General features: G+C 43.2%; 1 pseudogene; it reads left to right on the top strand.

The window, feature by feature from the left end:
* The first annotated feature begins 504 nt into the window (after nucleotides 1–504).
* LOC141917845 (endogenous retrovirus group V member 2 Env polyprotein-like) lies at nucleotides 505–4,504 on the top strand (annotated as a pseudogene).
* Nucleotides 4,505–19,726: the final 15,222 nt, after the last annotated feature.

Below are 19,726 nucleotides of genomic sequence, written 5' to 3'. Positions count from 1 at the left end.
AAATATTCGCGTAAACCGGGTGAAACTGAGTATTTGTGGAGAGTTTCTTTGACGGGGGGGGGGATCGAATTTTGTTGAGTGATGACGAGGCAGGAGGTTTCTGGGGTCCGGGAGTGTTTTTAAGTGACGGACCAGCGGGTAACCAGTTGATAACATCTCGAGTGGCTTACTGGGCTGGGGGGGTGGACCCGAAGGAGAGGGGGGAGCCTGTTACTATTAGAGTAAAGGGACTGTCGGAGCTGTCGAAGGGAGTACAAAAGGCGGCTGGCATTCAGGCGATGGATGAGAGGGAGCGGTCTGGAATTCCGCTTGCGGCGCCGGTGGATCCCAGCCACCTTAAACCTCTCATTAGAGGGCTCCCGGATGCCTTAAAGATCCATGTCCAGTCCCTCAGAGAAAGGGTGCAAAGAGCTATTGAATGCAACCAGCGAACCCCCCGCCCTTCATGTACATGTGTTAACGTGGGCAGAAGTGTTACATGATCTGGTTACTTATGGGCGAGAAATGGGCTGGACTGACCCGGGTGGGGGTGAAGACAGAAGCTGGAGAGTTCAGCGAGTCAGTCGGAAAGTCCCGTCCCCCCCCCCCCCCCCCAGCAGCCTCCTCGTAGAGAGTTTAAACCGCCCCGGGATAAGTCAGGTCGGTTTTACGATTCAGGAAGGAATCCTCTTTGGTGGAAGGCGTTGGCACTGGGGGTACCCCGGGCAATGTTACATGGGCAATCTACTGGTAACATCTCGAAGTTGGTGCAATTGCTGGAGGGCAGAACTCGAGAACAAAGGAGAAATATTAGGGTTTGATGTTTTGGCAGGTAAACAGTGGTGTTTACCACACGGCAGTGTGGAGTTTTGGAGTTAAGGGGACAGACCTTACCTGTGTCTCTCAATATCCACTGCCAACTGCTGCCAAACAGGGTATTTTTGAGGTGATTCATGGTACTGGAAAAAGATAAATCGTACACATTCCCCTTAGAATTCTCCGGTGTGGCCAGTCCCAAACCAAACAAAAGGTGGCAATTAACAGTCCATTATGGGCGGCTGAATGCCCATCCAGGCCTTTGTCAGCTGCAGGGCCTGGCTGGGCTGGCACAGCCTGCAGGAGCCGCCAGGTCTGGGACCGGCTCATTTGCATGTCTTTCTCCGACAATTGCTTGCTATGGACTGGCTCAAAAGCTCGCCGGAGAGGGGGTTAAGATCTCTGGAAACCGCCCCCCCCCCCTCCTGTGGCAGTCGGGCAGTTTCTCACTGCGAGGAAGCGCTGTGTGCAGTGAGATCATTATTGCCACCCACGGCAGATAGAGAAGGAAACACCCAAATCAATTTAATCAGGTAACAGGAGCCACTTTACTGCCGGGGTGGTCCAAGAATGGGCACACAAGGCATCGAGTGGGTGTTTCATGCACCATATTACCCTCAAGCTAATGGGCATAGCTGACATGCTTGGGAAGCCTTAGGGAAAGGTGGAAGAACTCACCATATTAGTGCCCAGTAGATAATTACTAATTTTTAACTTGATGCCCGGGTTCTGATCCGAGGCCTAGTTCTGTTTTTTTTGTTAGGATCTTGGAGGAACAGATGACTTCGACATCCTGTTTGGCCATGGGGATCCATATGGACAATCAAGACTTGGATGACGATGTGGTGGCAAATGAATCTTGTGAAATTGGCAGCATTCAGAAGAATGTGATTGGACTTGGTGCTATTGTGTTAATGTCACTTTAGGTCAAAAAATGAAGAAAGTGGTGTGATAGACAGTAAACTGCTTGTTCATCAAATTCCATTAAAGATACTGGGAGCTCGTGACATGTTATTCCATAAACTATGTAGGCCTAAGCTTAATCTTAACTATTACATTGTGTAACGACTAACTGACTGCAAGTGCTTATCTAAGTTGAAATGCTGAAGCAAGGACTCCTATTGTACAAAAGACTGAAAAGAGGGAGAAAGGGAAGGAGGACAAAGGGGAGAAAGACAAAGGGGAGAAGGAAAAAGGGGTAGTGTCTATACTCTGTAAGACATAAACAAAAGCTTTGTGAGCCACTCTCAGGAAAGCAGGAAATACGAGGAGTTGGTGACGCGAGGAAGACCCAGATGGAGCGACCCCCTAGCTGCAAAGTGCGCAGACGCAGGGTACACCTCTCAGAGAGACCCGATACCGGAAGGCGGAGGATATAAAAAAGACGGACCCTCGGGAAGTGAGTGCGCGCCGTTGGTGGAGCAAGGACTCCCCGGCCGCCCAGCGCTGTTTTGCTTATTGCCGCTTGCTAAAATAAATAGTTGAAATTTAATTTGTCCTAACTTGCATCATTTTGGCAAGATAGTCTATAACAAGTGACAAGAGACTTGAGGCAATTGTTGCTATATTAAGCATTAATTGGATATGTTTGAATCTTCCTAATTGGAATGGTTAATCAGCTTCCTTCAATTTTGATTGTAATACATTGTATGGTTGGAGGGTTGTGGTTTTTTTTAAGATTTGATTGTATAATCATCTAGGGATGACAACCCACAACGAGTATGGAGACTCACCAGGACCGCACTCCCTTTTAACCTTGGAGGCAAGAGGTGACTGCACCACCACTTCAAGGAAACCAGCCGAATCATGACTGTAGTCACGGGGTGGATTGTGGCAGGTGCATCTGCCCAATGAAAGCAGAGCTTCTTGGCTGCTGAAGTGCAGCAGCTCCTGGCTGCCTTTGTTCTCAGGGCTTTGCGGTAATTGGGGCCTTTGGCCAATGGGAGCCGCTATTGCCTACAGGTCAGATTCGGCCTGGGTATAAATGGAGTCCCCTGGGGGAGCCATTTTGAGCTTGTCCCCTGGAGCAGCATGCTGTGGTTAAGGACTCTCCCCTTGGGCCCGGACGCTGCCCAAGGAAACTCCTCGAGGTGCCTTGGGTCGGGATGCTGCCCTGAGCAGGTCCTCGAGGTTGAGAGCCCTCGCTTGTCAGGTGAGTGATAAAGCGTTTTGGGTTGCCGTTAAACCCTAGAAAGTTGTTCTGTTCTCCTCTCACAGACATTCAAACCTGTAATTTACAGAGAGCTAGTTAACTGTGTTAATAATTAATTTTTTTTATTTTTGGTGGTTGGTTGCTCATTTGGGAGCCTCCGTAACACTATGGTACCAGGTTAAACAGAAAAGAGAGGTTGAGAACCCCCTGGTAATTAGAGGAACCGGATTTCATAGCTTTGTAAGATGGCTCATCCCTATGCTAGGAGTAAGCGAATTAGAAAAAGCCATAGTAAATATCTCTGCCACTGTTGAAATCTTGGCTAACGCTACTGCTGATGCCATTGTCAATTTACAAAAGGAGATTAATTCATTGGCAGAAGTAACTATACAAAATCGCATGGCTTTGGATCTATTAATGGCTAAAGAAGGAGGGGTCTGTACAGTAATTAATCAAAGCTGCTGTGCCTTTGTAAATCGTGAGGTCCAAATTGAGACAGATGTGCATAGGATTTGGGAAGCTTTAAAACTATTTCATTGATTGACAGCCGGCTGAACATGAGCCAGCAGTGTGCCCAGGTGGCCAAGAAGGCCAATGGCATCCTGGCCTGTATCAGAAATAGCGTGGCCAGCAGGGACAGGGAAGGGATCTTATCCCTGTACTCGGCACTGGTGAGGCCGCACCTCGATGACTGTGTTCAGTTTTGGGCCCCTCACTACAAAAAGGACATTGAATTACTTGAGCGTGTCCAGAAAAGGGCAACGAAGCTGGTGAAGGGTCTGGAGCACATGTCGTACGAGGAGCGACTGAGGGAACTGGGGTTGTTTAGTCTGGAGAAGAGGAGACTGAGGGGAGACCTCATCGCCCTCTACAACTACCTGAAAGGAGGTTGCAGAGAGCTGGGGATGAGCCTCTTTAACCAAGTAACAAGCGATAGGACAAGAGGTAATGGCCTCAAATTGCGCCAGGGAAGGTTTAGACTAGATGTCAGGAAGTATTTCTTTACAGAACGGGTTATTAGGCAGTGGAATGGATTGCCCAGGGAGGTGGTGGAGTCCCCATCCCTGGAGGTGTTTAAGAGTAGGGTTGACATAGCGCTGAGAGATATGGTGTAGATGGGAACTGGCAGTGTTAGGTTAATTGTTGGACTAGATGATCTTCAAGGTCCTTTCTAACCTAGTTGATTCTGTGATTCTGTGATTTAATAGCACAAGATGATACGTCCTGGGGTTTCACAAATCTTTGGGAAAAATTGACGTCATGGCTACCTAATTTTGCATGGTTAAAACAGCTTTTTGTTCTGGTAGTGACACTGTTGATTTCAGGAGTATTAACTTGTATTTTAATCAAATGTTTCTTTTGGTGCTGCCAGAACACTGGAGATGCTTATGTCACATGGAAAAAGAATCAGCTTAGGCATAGGCTGGAATCAAACAAGTACTTTTCTAAAGTGTTAGATCAGGAGTCAATTTATTAAAGGTAGTAAAAGAATTTACTAATGTCTTAGAAAAGGGGGGAATTGAGATGAGGAGCTAGGAAATTAAAATAGGATATAGAAATTAGGCACTCAAGAAATGAAGGTGTAACTTAGTTTAGAGATAAAGATGGAAGACTTAGAGATCAGGCTAGGGGCTAGAGGCCCATTAGTTAAAAGATAACTAAGATGGAATAGGATAATAGATCATAGTCGATGGGCCAGAGAGCAGAACAATATGGAAACCTTGATTAATGGAAGCTGTGAGGGAACGCTTCCTGATGGAATAGGAAGACAGCCCTAAAAACTGGTCAAAACCAACCCTATGGTCCGGCCTGAGTCCAGGAGGCGACAGAGACTGCGCAAGGAACGGAGGTAAAAAGTTCAACAGTGAGGAAGAGGAGCTCCTTCATCTCTGCGACCCCAGCCCACGACCACCGGGACACACTGTGCAGACACGACTAGGAGGAGACCGGGGCGGAACATATGAAAAAGACTTTCAGGCTCATTATAATACGAAGCGGGGATAGGTCATGCATATGTATAGGCATATTATGAATATGTGATGCTTTGTAGCATAAAGCCAAGACAAGGTGCCATGAGAGGGGCGCACGTTTGTGGTGGAGCGATCCCCCGTGCGTCTCAGCGCTGAATAAACACACCTACTTTATAACCTTATAGGTTGTGGAGTTGTGTTTCCGCAAGTCACTACATGAAGTGCAGAAAGATGATACTTCTCTTGGCTTTGAAGAAATCTGGAGTAAACTTACATCTTGGTTGCCAGAGTTCAAGTGGCTGAAACAATTGCTTGTTTTGATTCTAGGGATAATTGTTATGATAATAGTAACTTGTTTAACTATACAATGTTGTGATTGTTGTACCCGCTGTAATAGACGTTTATAATCTATACTCTGGACTATATTATGTATTCACATTTAAGTGCATGCTTTGTATTCATATATAGGTATATGGTAAGAATATATAACCTGTTTATTCGCATGTTAAGACTAATTTTAGTTTTGATAGTAGTATTTTATTTTAGGTTGCATCATATAAATTCTGCAACCGTGAAGGGAAAGGGGGGAATGATATAGGAATATTAAGAAAATCAAATATATATAACTATAGAATAGTTAGCCATAGTAAAGTTGAATTGTTCGTTTAAACTAAAAAAAATCCTTTTGAGCTGTAAGAGCAAGTCATTTCTGAACTGTGAGAACAAAGAACACAAGCATACATAAATAAACATAGAGGCCCCAAGGACAGAGGATGTAGCATTAGGGTGACAAGAGATATACGGGCATTTTATGACTCAGTGAAGTGAGACTGGGGCCTCTGACACCCAGAGATGGAGGACATCTGTATACCCAGAGATGGAGGACATCTGTGATCTGTAATTCAAGAGGATGACTCCCCATTCAAGGATGTGCACCACATATCAAACACGAGGACCAATTACCAAAGGATGCGCATCATACATCAAACATGGGAACCAGGAGGGATGGCTCCACTCAAGGATGCACATCGCATCATGTTTTCGATAAGATGGAGGAAAGCATGACAATGTTGATACATTTATGGCCTAAATGGATGACTCCTATCTCAAGGATACGCATCACGTTTCAGATAAGATGGAAGGAACTGTTGATACAGAAACTTTAGGACTAATTACACTTTGTTACAAATATGTATGTTTGTATTGTAAGACCTTATGAATATGTATAAGTTACCTGCATTTAAGTCATGGGTTCACTGGCCTAGGTGTGCACGTTTGGTGGAGAGATCCCCCGTGCACCCAGTGCTGTAAAAAAGAATGCCTGCTTTCTAACACTCTGACTTTTGAGTTTTAGAGAGTTCTTCTCCGACCGGCTCTTACGGTATCATTGGGCCCTAATTTGGAGGGGTTTTGCCCTATAAAGGAGGGTCTGGAGCCTAAACATGAGGGTTTGGCCCCTAAAAATGAGGGTTTGGAGCATCAAAGGGAGGATTTCATCCCTAGAATCCACGCTATGGACTCTCACAATGAAACTTTTGGACCTCAAATGGAGGCTTTGTCCCTAAAAATGAGCGTTTGGAGCATAAAAATGAGGGTTTGTACCCCAAAAAAAAGGGAGTTTGTCGCAGTAGAGACGGACACGATAAACATCCGATTGTGTAAAATGACCAAAATGGCTACAAAAGCACCTTTATTGTTCTAACTAGCCTTTCTATAACCTTCTTCAAAGTAGGTGTTCATACAGGATTGGCTTACTTTAGTAACTAACAGTTCATGATTGGGTGTTAGTTTCTCGCCTGAATCATCAGGACAGTTCTTCTTATCTTAGTTCTCTAATCTTGTTTCCATGGCACTTCTCGGGACTTTCCGGCCTCTCATGGATACACTGGAATCTCGTCAAGGTTAAATTCTTCTTCAGTTAGACTAGAGGCAGACCCGCTGCCTCCCCCGACAATTCCCCCTTTTTGTATTTGTGCTAGAAATATTGCGAGAGCAGTCTTCTGCAGGGCCCTTTGCAGAAGACTGACAAGACAGGGCAACATTAAAAGCACGGTCACAGTTACCAAGATCACGACCCTCACAGATTTGACCAGAGATATCAACCATCCAGAAAGTCCCCAACCTTTAAACATCCTTGTTAACCAATCTAATCCATCATCTTCTGTTAAATGCTTGACACCATCCTTTAGTTGCTGTATGCTTTTGAAAATAGATTCTGAGTGGTCAGACAAATTCATGCAACACATTCCATCAAAATCTTCACATCCATGTCCTTGCGCTAGAAGCAAAAAGTCAATAGCAGCTCTATTCTGTAACGTAGCATGTCTAACAATATCAACATCAGTTAAAAGGCCACTTAAAGCCAAAGAGGTAGCATTAGTCTGTTTGCTAAGCCAGCATCCCAACTTATTTAAAGTTCTTAAGGCATTTGCAACACCAGCTCCTGGTGCCAATATGGAGGCTGCTATGATCTGGCCTGGATTCCAGAACTCAATGTTATCTTGACAAGAACTTTCAAACTGATGAACAGTCCTTTGGACTCGCTTATGTTTTCGAGTCATATTCAGAATCATTGACACATTTGGTGTTAATAACGTGAGGCGTCCGAGGCTACACGGGCCTCCATTCAGTTTAGATGGAACGCCTCCCCAGGCACGATCTCCACAGATTAAAAACACACCAGGAGGTAGTACAAGAGGAACGTCAGAAGACCATGAGATGTTAGTCGAGGTATAATTGCACCAAGCGGTTGAGTTATGATAAGCAGCATTAGTTGCATTCACATTTTGCCCTCTCTGTGCGGAAGTATTATAAGAATAATTAAAAAACACACAAGCATTCATTATGACATAGCCTAGCAGCTCTAGTTCTTGGGGTTCTTGTGTAACCTGTGGAAGGTGACTATATACACCATCCCAATTATCTATACAATTTTTTGGAGAGTTGCAAAGAGAGAAAGGCTGAAGGGTTTGTGGGATTGGCCATGTGTCTACTGGCAATCCCACCAAACACGTGGAGAATGGATTTTCCGGGTTCGCAGTAGAGAGGCACAAGGTTTCTTGATGTGTCATGTTTGCCAAAGTTACCCAGACATTCTGCTTGGGTTGTGGAACTACCCATCCTTCACCCTGATGCAGGTTCCAGCACAGGCCGAACACACCGAGCAGGAACCCAGCGAGGGCCGGCATCTGTAGAGACACAAGCATAACCCCTGCCCCAGGTTAATAGCTCACATGGTCCACTCCACTGGCCAGTAATTAGATCTCTAACATGCACTTTGACGCCCTTTTGCAAATCCTGTTTTGAAAAAAGAGAAGAGAAATGCTGAAAAAGAGGAGGTAGAGAAGAATTATCCCCATAATGGAGAAAGTTAAGAACATAAACTGCTTTATCTAAACATGCCTGTGGTGGTTCCCCAATCATTCCCCCTTTTTGTTTGTGAAGCTGCCGCTTCAACGTGTCATGTGTACGCTCAACAATTGCTTGTCCTGTCGGGGAATGGGGAATTCCTGTAACATGAGTAACACCCCACAAATTAAAAAATGTTTGAACTTTCTGTGAAACATATGCTGGGCCATTGTCTGTTTTAATTTGGTGTGGCACCCCAAGCATAGAAAAAGCCTTTTGGAAATGTCGAATTACATCTTTTCCTGTTTCTCCATTATGTGATGTTGCTACTAAAGCATGAGAATAAGTATCAATAGAAACATGAACATATTTCTGTCGGCCAAATTCATTTATATGAGTAACATCAGTTTGCCAAATCTGTAAAGCCTGCATACCTCTGGGATTAGTACCAAAATACACTGGTGTGTGAGTTCCTTGGCAATCAGGGCAGGCAGCTACAATGGAACGAGCTTCAGTATGAGACAAGCCGAACTGCCGTCGTAAAGCTCGATATCCTTGGTGAAAAAATTGATGTGATAATACAGCTTGTTGCTTTATGTTAGGAACAGTACTCAGAGTCATAGCAGAAACAAGAGCATCTGCTCTGGCATTACCTTCTGTATAAAATCCTGGTAAAGTGGTATGACTACAGATGTGCATGATAAAATAAGGTTCTGTTCATAGTTGAATACTTTTCCAGAGTTCTAAAAGTACATCAAATAACAATTGATTGTCTGACATGGTCAAAACCACTTTGTCTAGTCGAGAAACTAAGTTAGCTACATACGCTGAGTCAGTTACAATATTTACAGGAGTCAAAAAAATAGAAAAAACAACAGCCATTGCACGCAGCTCTACTACTTGTGGAGAGCCATTTTGATATACTACTTTGTTGTTCCAGTTGTTGTTTTCATACCATACTACTGCTACTTTACCTGTTTTTCCTGAGTCATCTGTAAAAACAGTAAGGCCGTTCACTGGTTCTGGTTGGCTTAAATTTTTCTGACCAAATGGTACTTCTCGAGTAAATTTCAGCAGCGGGTGTGATGGCAGGTGATATGATATCTGTCCCTGAAAGCCTGCCATGGCTGCTTGCAGCTCATGATTATTCACCAGACACCATTCAAAATACCAATTTTGACCAGGTAAAAGAATTGTAGCTGGGTCACGCCCTGTTAGTTCTGTACATCGTTTTCTGGCTTTTATGATTACATCATCAATAAGCTCAAAGAGTCCAGGAGCAGTTTTTCGTGGTCGGAATGACAGAAACATCCATTCCAAAATATGTAATGGGTCATCCCACTTAGAATTCCACTGCACTAAAGCACCAAATGGCACAGTTCTGTCAATTAGTACAAAGAGTTGTACCAATTGAGACAGATCTATTCGAGAAACAAATTTCTCGTGTATAGATTGTTCCACCATGTGAATTACATTTGATGCTTCCTCAGTTAATATTCTGGGTTCTGTTGGATCATTGGAATTTTTTAATAATTCCAATAAAGGTTGCAGTTGCGAATTGGTCAGTCCGAGATAGGGCCTAATCCAATTCAGGGATCCCATTAATTTCTGTACATCATTAAGGGTTTTAACTTCAAGGTTAGGTTTCACAGGTTGAGGCATTACTTGTTTACCTGTAACTGTCATTCCTAGATATTTCCAGGGTTCTACTTTCTGCACCTTTTCAGGGGCAATAACTAATCCATATTGTTGTAACGAATCTCTGGTTAAATTCTCCATGTCATTCAACTGCTCCTTGCTGTTTGATGCTAACAGGATGTCATCCATGTAATGGTAACAATAACTGGTAGGGAATTTTTCCCTTACAGGTGACAAAGCTTGTGCCACAAACCATTGACAAATTGTTGGTGAATTTTTCATGCCCTGCGGCAGAACTCTCCATTGATATCTTTTTGCGGGTTCTGCATGATTGACAGAAGGCACAGAGAATGCAAATTTTTCTCTGTCTTGAGAGGCTAATGGTATTGTAAAAAAACAGTCCTTAAGGTCCATGACAATGATTTCCCAATCTTGAGGGATCATGGCAGGTGAAGGCATGCCTGGTTGCAGAGCCCCCATTGTGGCCATGACAGCATTGACCTGCCGCAGGTCATGCAAAAATCGCCATTTTCCTGATTTCTTTTTTATTACAAACACTGGAGTGTTCCATGGGCTCTGAGAGGGTTCAATGTGTCCAGCAGCTAGCTGCTCTGCCACCAGTTCTTGCAGGGCTTTTAATTTCTCAATTGGTAGGGGCCACTGATCCACCCACACAGGGCTATTCGTTAACCAAGTTAAAACAAGCGTGGGCTGTCTAACACCCTGCAGCACAGTGGCCCCCGTTAAAAATCTGTGGTAATTCTCACCCCCCATTGTGACAAGCAATCCCTCCCCCATAAATTGAGGGGAGCTGCCGTCACATATGGTTTAATGACTGCTTGTTGGCCCTCAGGATTGGTAATCAGAACTGCTGTGGCTGCCGTCCTTGCTCGCGTGGATCCTCCCAGCCCCACTACCCCTGTGTCCGCATCCTCTGTTGGCCAGGTGGATGGCCAGAGATAATCAGAAATAATAGTCACATCGGCTCTGGTGTCCAGGAGCCCCGCAAGCCTTACTGTGGTTGGCGATTGTCCGTGATTCGACAGCGTGCACATCATATGTGATCGGGATGATTAAACAGTCTGAGACCAGCAAACTTGAGGGGGTCCCGTAGAGCCGAAGCCTCCATCGCATCGCAGTCGCTGTTCTGCTTTTGAAACACAACTCGGAAAAAGAATAAGTTGAGCAATGTGAGTACCTTTTGGGATTGTTACTGGTGGGTAGGGGGTTGAAACCAGTGCGCAAATTTGACCTGTAAAATCGGCATCGATAACTCCTACATGCACAATCAGTCCATTTAACGTGCTACTTGATCTTCCTAGTAGCAATGCACTCAGTCCTCGTCCTATAGGACCCCTCTCATCAAGAGGGACTGTGGTGGTTTAGCCCCTGCTGGGGTCTGAGACCACGCGGCCGCTACCCCTCCCCCACAAAGGGAGTGAAATACAAAGTCCCAAGACTGAAATAAGGAAAGGTTTAATACAACAGTGCAATAGCAACACAACAAACAACAACAATAACAATAACAATAACAGTAATAGTGATAGCAATGAACAGAGCAAAATAGCTACCAAATACAGCAGTGAGAAGCACGATGTACAAAACCACGAGTGCACCGCGCTCCCGCGCCAGGAAAATGTGACCTGCCAGGATGTGACGTCCACATGGTATCTGAATAACCTGGCTAGAGCTCCCCTCCCCCACTGCTGGGGAAACTTAACCCTATCCTGGTTAAACCAGGACAGGGACCTTAACAATGTCTTTGGTGACTATAGTTACTGTGTCGGCGGTGGATACATCCAACCCTGCTGAGCCAGTTGTTGCGGCTGATAGCTGTTCACAGAGGGGAGTTGGCCGGCTGTCGGGAGGGGATTTGTTGTCCTCGCGCGCCCTTTCGCGCTCTTTTTGTGGTTTCCCTGTAGTGGCTGCCCGTTAACATGAAATTTGGAATGACATTGTTTTGCAAAATGCCCCAGTTTTCCGCATTTGTTGCAATTAGTTCCCGGTAGGATGTTCACCGGTTGTTTACCTGGTGATGTTCTGTTTGGACAGGCTACCTTCATGTGCCCTTGTTTGCCGCACCCAAAGCATTTCCCTGAATTTCTCATATTCATGGCAGTAGCTAGGGCGGCCACTTGCGCTGCCATCTGGGCAGCCACCTTATGTTCCACTGTCCCAACCTTAGAACACGCAGCCACCATGTCAGGAATAGAAGGATCTCCCGGTAAAGACTGTATTATCTTTTGACAGTCCTCATTAGCATTATCTTTTGCTAACTGTTTGCACAACATTTGCCTTAACGTCTCATCTTCTACCTGTTTTTCCAGTGCAGCAGATATTTTTTCTACAAACTGCAAAAAGGGCTCTCTGGGGCCTTCGCGGATAGCAACGTATTTTTGTTTTGGAGCTGCCATTTCCATGGTTCGCTTTAATGCCGTAATTCCTATATGTTGTGCCTGTTCAAGAACAATCGGAGGCCATGTAGCTTGCAGTTGAGGATTACTAAACGGCCCCTCACCAAGCAAAGCATCCTCTCCGAGGCCTAGCCTCGGGTCATCCTGTGGCAGTCGTAAATTATTCTGCGCAGCTGCGCGTGCCATCTGCCTCCAAGTAGATTGAAACACTTGTAATTGTACTGGTTGAAACAGCACTTGTGCGAGATGTGTAACGTCATATGGACACAGCAGATCTGTGCTGATTATTCGAATAAGTTGCATCACCTCAGGAGAATTGATTCCAAATTTCTGTGCTTTATTCTGCAAATCCTGCACCACTTTCCAGCTGATTGGGTTGTGCTCATCGTGCTGGTTTGTGCCTGCAGCAGCTTTGTAAACAGGGAATGCACCAGGAGCCTCTGCTGCTATATCTACAGGCTTTGGACATGCCGGGGTTGGAGAGTACGGGCTGAGGCGTTCAACCAGATCCCAGTTGCCAGCTTTGGCAGCATACTTCCTAACTCCCTCCCAAAATCGATCAGGGGATCTTCGGACTACAGTTATTGTGGATGGAGGGAGAGTCCATGGCTGGGCTTTTTTCACTATGGTTTTATCTGTAATATGCAGAGTTCGCATAGCGGCAGTTAAAGCTTCTTCTCCCTCACTTTCATGGGACTCCAAAAATGGAGGGTTGGACCTAACAATGAGGGTTGGGAGCCTAAAAATGCTGCTCTGGGCGCTTCATGAGCGTCTATGGACCTTAGAAGCCAAGCTTGGCATTTTACAAATGAAGGTTTGGACCCTAAAACTGAGGCAATCGGAGCCTAAATAGGGGGAGGGTCAGATTAACATGAGGTTTTGGAGCCTAAAGAGAAAGTCATTCAACCTTTGAATCAAAACATAGAATTATAAAAAGGACAGCTTGGGACATGAAAATGAGGGTTTGGACCCCAAAAATGAAGATTTGGGACCTAAATATGAGGGTTTGGATCTGAAAAATGAAACTTACACACCTAGGATCAAAGGTATGGACCCTAAGAGAGAGGGTCGTTAGACTAAGAAGGAGTGTTGGGAGCATAATAAAGAGGCTTTCATGCATAGAATCAAAGCTTTGACGCTAAAGATGAAGATTTGCAAACTATATATGACTGTTTGTACACGAAAAATGACACTTTCAAACCTAGGATCCAAGGTATGCACCCTAAGTGATAGAGTTTGTAGACTAAGAAGGAGTGTTTGGAGGATTATAAGGAGGCTTTCATCCACAGAATCAAAGCTTTGGATGCCAAAAATGAAGACTTGGACCCTAAAAATGAGGGTTTTGACCATAAAACTGAAGCTTTAGACCTAAATATGAGGGTTTGGTACCAAAAAATGAGACTTTCAAACGTAGGATCAAAGATATATACCCTAAGAGAGAGGGTTTGTAGCCTAAGAAAAGATGGAGCATAAAAAGGAGGCTTTCATGCGTAGAATCAAAGATTTGGACTCTAAAAAAGGAGCTTTGGGAATAAAAAGGAGGGTTTGAACCAAGAAAAAGAGGGTTTGGACCCTAAAAATGAAGCTTTGGAGCCTAAACATGAGGGTTAGGACCTTAAAATTGAAGGTTTGGACCTAAATATGAGGGTTTGGTCCCAAAAAATGAGCCTTTCAAACGTAGGATCAAAGATATGGACCCTAAGAGAGAGTGTTTGAAGCCTAAGAAAGGAGTGTTTGGAGCATAAAAAGGAGGCTTTCATCCATATAATAAGAGGTTTTGACTGTAAAAATGAAGCCCTGTGAGGTAAAAAGGAGGGTTTGGACCGTGAAAATGAGGGTTTGGACCCTAAAAATGAGGGTTTGGTTCCTAAAAATGAACCTTTCGGACCTAAATATAAGGGTTTGGACCCAAAAAAGGACACTTTCAAACCTAGGATGAAAGATATGAACCCTAAGAGAGAAAGCTTATAGACAAAGAGGGAGTGTTTGGAGCTTAAGAAGGAGGCTTTCATCCACAGAATCAATGATTTGGACTTTAAAAACGAAGCTTTGGGCCCTAAACATGAGGGTTTGGACCTTAAAATTCAAGCTTTGGACCTAAATATGAGGGTTTGGTCCCAAAAAATGAGCCTTTCAAATGTAGGATCAAAGATATGGACCCTAAGAGAGAGAGTGTTTGAAGCCTAAGAAAGGAGTGTTTGGAGCATAAAAAGGAGGCTTTCATCCGTAGAAGCAAAGCTTTGGACTCTAAAATTGGAGCTTTGGGATGTAAAAAGGAGGGTTTGGACCATGAAAATGAGGGTTAGGACCCTAAAAATGAAGATTTGGGTCCTAAATATGAGGGTTTGGATCCGAAAAATGAGACTTTCAAATGTAGGATCAAAGATATGGACCCTAAGAGAGAGAGTTTGTAGCCTAAGAAGGAGCGTTTGGAGCATAAAAAGGAGGCTTTCATCCATATAATAAGAGGTTTTGACTGTAAAAATGAAGCCTTGTGAGGTAAAAAGGAGGGTTTGGACCGTGAAAATGAGGGTTTGGACCCTAAAAATGAATCTTTCGGACCTAAATATAAGGGTTTGGACCCAAAAAAGGACACTTTCAAACCTAGAATGAAAGATATGAATCCTAAGAGAGAAAGCTTATAGACTAAGAGGGAGTGTTTGGAGCATAAGAAGGAGGCTTTCATCCACAGAATCAATGATTTGGACTTTAAAAATGAAGCTTTGGGCCCTAAACATGAGGGTTTGGACCTTAAAAATGAAGCTTTGGACCTAAATATGAGGGTATGGTCCCAAAAAATGAGCCTTTCAAATGTAGGATCAAAGATATGGACCCTAAGAGAGAGAGTGTTTGAAGCCTAAGAAAGGAGCGTTTGGAGAATAAAAATGAGGCTTTCATCTGTATACTAAGAGCTTTTGAGTCTAAAAATGAAGCCTTGTGAGGTAAAAAGGAGGGTTTGGACCGTGAAAATGAGGGTTTGGACCATGAAAATGAGGGTTTGGTTCCTAAAAATGAACCTTTGGGACCTAAATATAAGGGTCTGGACCCGAAAAAGGACACTTTCAAACCTAGGATGAAAGATATGAATCCTAAGAGAGAAAGCTTATAGACTAAGAGGGAGTGTTTGGAGCATGAGAAGGAGGCTTTCATCCACAGAATCAATGATTTAGACTTTAAAAATGAAGCTTTGGACCAAAACATGAGGGTTTGGACCTTAAAATTGAAGCTTTGGACCTAAATATGAGGGTTTGGTCCCAAAGACTCAGCCTTTCAAACGTAGGATCAAAGATATGGACCCTAAGAGAGAGTGTTTGAAGCCTAAGAAAGGAGCGTTTGGAGCATAAAAGGGAGGCTTTCATCCGTAGAATCAAAGCTTTGGACTCTAAAATTGGAGCTTTGGGATGTAAAAAGGAGGGATTGAACCCTAAAAGGAGCGTTTGGATCATATAAATCGGCTTTAAAGCCTAGAATAAAAGGCTTGGTCTCCAAAAATGATGCTTTGGACCTAACAATGTGGGTTTGTTTCCAGAAAAAGGACACTATCAAACCTAGAATCAAAGATATGGACCCTAAGAGAGAGAGTTTGTAGACTAAGAAAGGAGCGTTTGGAGCATAAAAAGGAGGCTTTCATCCATATAATAAGAGCTTTTGACTCTAAAAATGAAGCCTTGTGAGGTAAAAAGGAGGGTTTGGACCGTGAAAATGAGGGTTTGGACCCTAAAAATGAACCTTTCGTACCTAAATATCAGGGTTTGGTCCCGAAAAAGGACACTTTCAAACCTTGGATGAAAGATATGAATCCTAAGAGAGAAAGCTTATAGACTAAGAGGGAGTGTTTGGAGCATAAGAAGGAGGCTTTCATCCACAGAATCAATGATTTGGACTTTAAAAATGAAGCTTTGGGCCCTAAACATGAGGGTTTGGACCTTAAAAATGAAGCTTTGGACCTAAATATGAGGGTTTGGTCCCAAAAAATGAGCCTTTCAAATGTAGGATCAAAGATATGGACCCTAAGAGAGAGTGTTTGAAGCCTAAGAAAGGAGTGTTTGGAGCATAAAAAGGAGGCTTTCATCCGTAGAAGCAAAGCTTTGGACTCTAAAATTGGAGCTTTGGGATGTAAAAAGGAGGGTTTGGACCATGAAAATGAGGGTTTAGACCCAAAAATGAAGCTTTGGCACCTAAATATGAGGGTTTGGATCTGAAAAATGAGACTTTACCACCTAGGATCAAAGATATGGACCCTAAGAGAGAGAGTTTGTAGACTAAGAATTTGTGTTTGGAGCATAAAAAGACGCTTTCATCCGTAGAAGCAAAGCTTTGAACTCTAAAATTGGAGCTTTGAGATGTAAAAAGGATGGTTTGGACCGTGCAAAAGAGGGTTTAGACCCTCAAAATGAAGCTTTGGGACCTACATATGAGGGTTTGCTCCCAAAAAAGGACACTTTCAGACCTAGGATCAAAGATATGGACCCTAAGAGAGAGGGTTTGTAGCCTAAGAAAAAATGGAGCATAAAAAGGAGGCTTTCATCCGTACAATAAGAGATTTTGACTCTAAAAATGGAGCTTTGTGATGTAAAAAGGAGGGACTGAACCCTAAAAGGAGCGTTTGGATCATATAAATCGGCTTTAAAGCCTAGAATAAAAGGCTTGGTCTCCAAAAATGATGCTTTGGACCTAACAATGTGGGTTTGTTTCCAGAAAAAGGACACTATCAAACCTAGAATCAAAGATATGGACCCTAAGAGAGAGAGTTTGTAGCCTAAGAAGGAGTGTTTGGAGCATAAAAATGAGGCTTTCATCCATATAATAAGAGCTTTTGACTCTAAAAATGAAGCCTTGTGATGTAAAAAGGAGGGTTTGGAATGTGAAAATGAGGGTTTGGACCCTAAAAATGAGGGTTTGGTTCCTAAAAATGAACCTTTCGGACCTAAATATAAGGGTTTGGACCCAAAAAAGGACACTTTCAAACCTAGGATGAAAGATATGAACCCTAAGAGAGAAAGCTTATAGACAAAGAGGGAGTGTTTGGAGCTTAAGAAGGAGGCTTTCATCCACAGAATCAATGATTTGGACTTTAAAAACGAAGCTTTGGGCCCTAAACATGAGGGTTTGGACCTTAAAATTCAAGCTTTGGACCTAAATATGAGGGTTTGGTCCCAAAAAATGAGCCTTTCAAATGTAGGATCAAAGATATGGACCCTAAGAGAGAGAGTGTTTGAAGCCTAAGAAAGGAGTGTTTGGAGCATAAAAAGGAGGCTTTCATCCGTAGAAGCAAAGCTTTGGACTCTAAAATTGGAGCTTTGGGATGTAAAAAGGAGGGTTTGGACCATGAAAATGAGGGTTAGGACCCTAAAAATGAAGATTTGGGTCCTAAATATGAGGGTTTGGATCCGAAAAATGAGACTTTCAAATGTAGGATCAAAGATATGGACCCTAAGAGAGAGAGTTTGTAGCCTAAGAAGGAGCGTTTGGAGCATAAAAAGGAGGCTTTCATCCATATAATAAGAGGTTTTGACTGTAAAAATGAAGCCTTGTGAGGTAAAAAGGAGGGTTTGGACCGTGAAAATGAGGGTTTGGACCCTAAAAATGAATCTTTCGGACCTAAATATAAGGGTTTGGACCCAAAAAAGGACACTTTCAAACCTAGAATGAAAGATATGAATCCTAAGAGAGAAAGCTTATAGACTAAGAGGGAGTGTTTGGAGCATAAGAAGGAGGCTTTCATCCACAGAATCAATGATTTGGACTTTAAAAATGAAGCTTTGGGCCCTAAACATGAGGGTTTGGACCTTAAAAATGAAGCTTTGGACCTAAATATGAGGGTATGGTCCCAAAAAATGAGCCTTTCAAATGTAGGATCAAAGATATGGACCCTAAGAGAGAGAGTGTTTGAAGCCTAAGAAAGGAGCGTTTGGAGAATAAAAATGAGGCTTTCATCTGTATACTAAGAGCTTTTGAGTCTAAAAATGAAGCCTTGTGAGGTAAAAAGGAGGGTTTGGACCGTGAAAATGAGGGTTTGGACCATGAAAATGAGGGTTTGGTTCCTAAAAATGAACCTTTGGGACCTAAATATAAGGGTCTGGACCCGAAAAAGGACACTTTCAAACCTAGGATGAAAGATATGAATCCTAAGAGAGAAAGCTTATAGACTAAGAGGGAGTGTTTGGAGCATAAGAAGGAGGCTTTCATCCACAGAATCAATGATTTAGACTTTAAAAATGAAGCTTTGGACCAAAACATGAGGGTTTGGACCTTAAAATTGAAGCTTTGGACCTAAATATGAGGGTTTGGTCCCAAAGACTCAGCCTTTCAAACGTAGGATCAAAGATATGGACCCTAAGAGAGAGTGTTTGAAGCCTAAGAAAGGAGCGTTTGGAGCATAAAAGGGAGGCTTTCATCCGTAGAATCAAAGCTTTGGACTCTAAAATTGGAGCTTTGGGATGTAAAAAGGAGGGATTGAACCCTAAAAGGAGCGTTTGGATCATATAAATCGGCTTTAAAGCCTAGAATAAAAGGCTTGGTCTCCAAAAATGATGCTTTGGACCTAACAATGTGGGTTTGTTTCCAGAAAAAGGACACTATCAAACCTAGAATCAAAGATATGGACCCTAAGAGAGAGAGTTTGTAGACTAAGAAAGGAGCGTTTGGAGCATAAAAAGGAGGCTTTCATCCATATAATAAGAGCTTTTGACTCTAAAAATGAAGCCTTGTGAGGTAAAAAGGAGGGTTTGGACCGTGAAAATGAGGGTTTGGACCCTAAAAATGAACCTTTCGTACCTAAATATCAGGGTTTGGTCCCGAAAAAGGACACTTTCAAACCTTGGATGAAAGATATGAATCCTAAGAGAGAAAGCTTATAGACTAAGAGGGAGTGTTTGGAGCATAAGAAGGAGGCTTTCATCCACAGAATCAATGATTTGGACTTTAAAAATGAAGCTTTGGGCCCTAAACATGAGGGTTTGGACCTTAAAAATGAAGCTTTGGACCTAAATATGAGGGTTTGGTCCCAAAAAATGAGCCTTTCAAATGTAGGATCAAAGATATGGACCCTAAGAGAGAGTGTTTGAAGCCTAAGAAAGGAGTGTTTGGAGCATAAAAAGGAGGCTTTCATCCGTAGAAGCAAAGCTTTGGACTCTAAAATTGGAGCTTTGGGATGTAAAAAGGAGGGTTTGGACCATGAAAATGAGGGTTTAGACCCAAAAATGAAGCTTTGGCACCTAAATATGAGGGTTTGGATCTGAAAAATGAGACTTTACCACCTAGGATCAAAGATATGGACCCTAAGAGAGAGAGTTTGTAGACTAAGAATTTGTGTTTGGAGCATAAAAAGACGCTTTCATCCGTAGAAGCAAAGCTTTGAACTCTAAAATTGGAGCTTTGAGATGTAAAAAGGATGGTTTGGACCGTGC

This window comes from Strix aluco, chromosome W (genome assembly GCF_031877795.1).
Source record: "Strix aluco isolate bStrAlu1 chromosome W, bStrAlu1.hap1, whole genome shotgun sequence".
NCBI lineage: Eukaryota > Metazoa > Chordata > Aves > Strigiformes > Strigidae > Strix > Strix aluco.
This window is presented reverse-complemented; position numbering and strand designations above follow the sequence as displayed.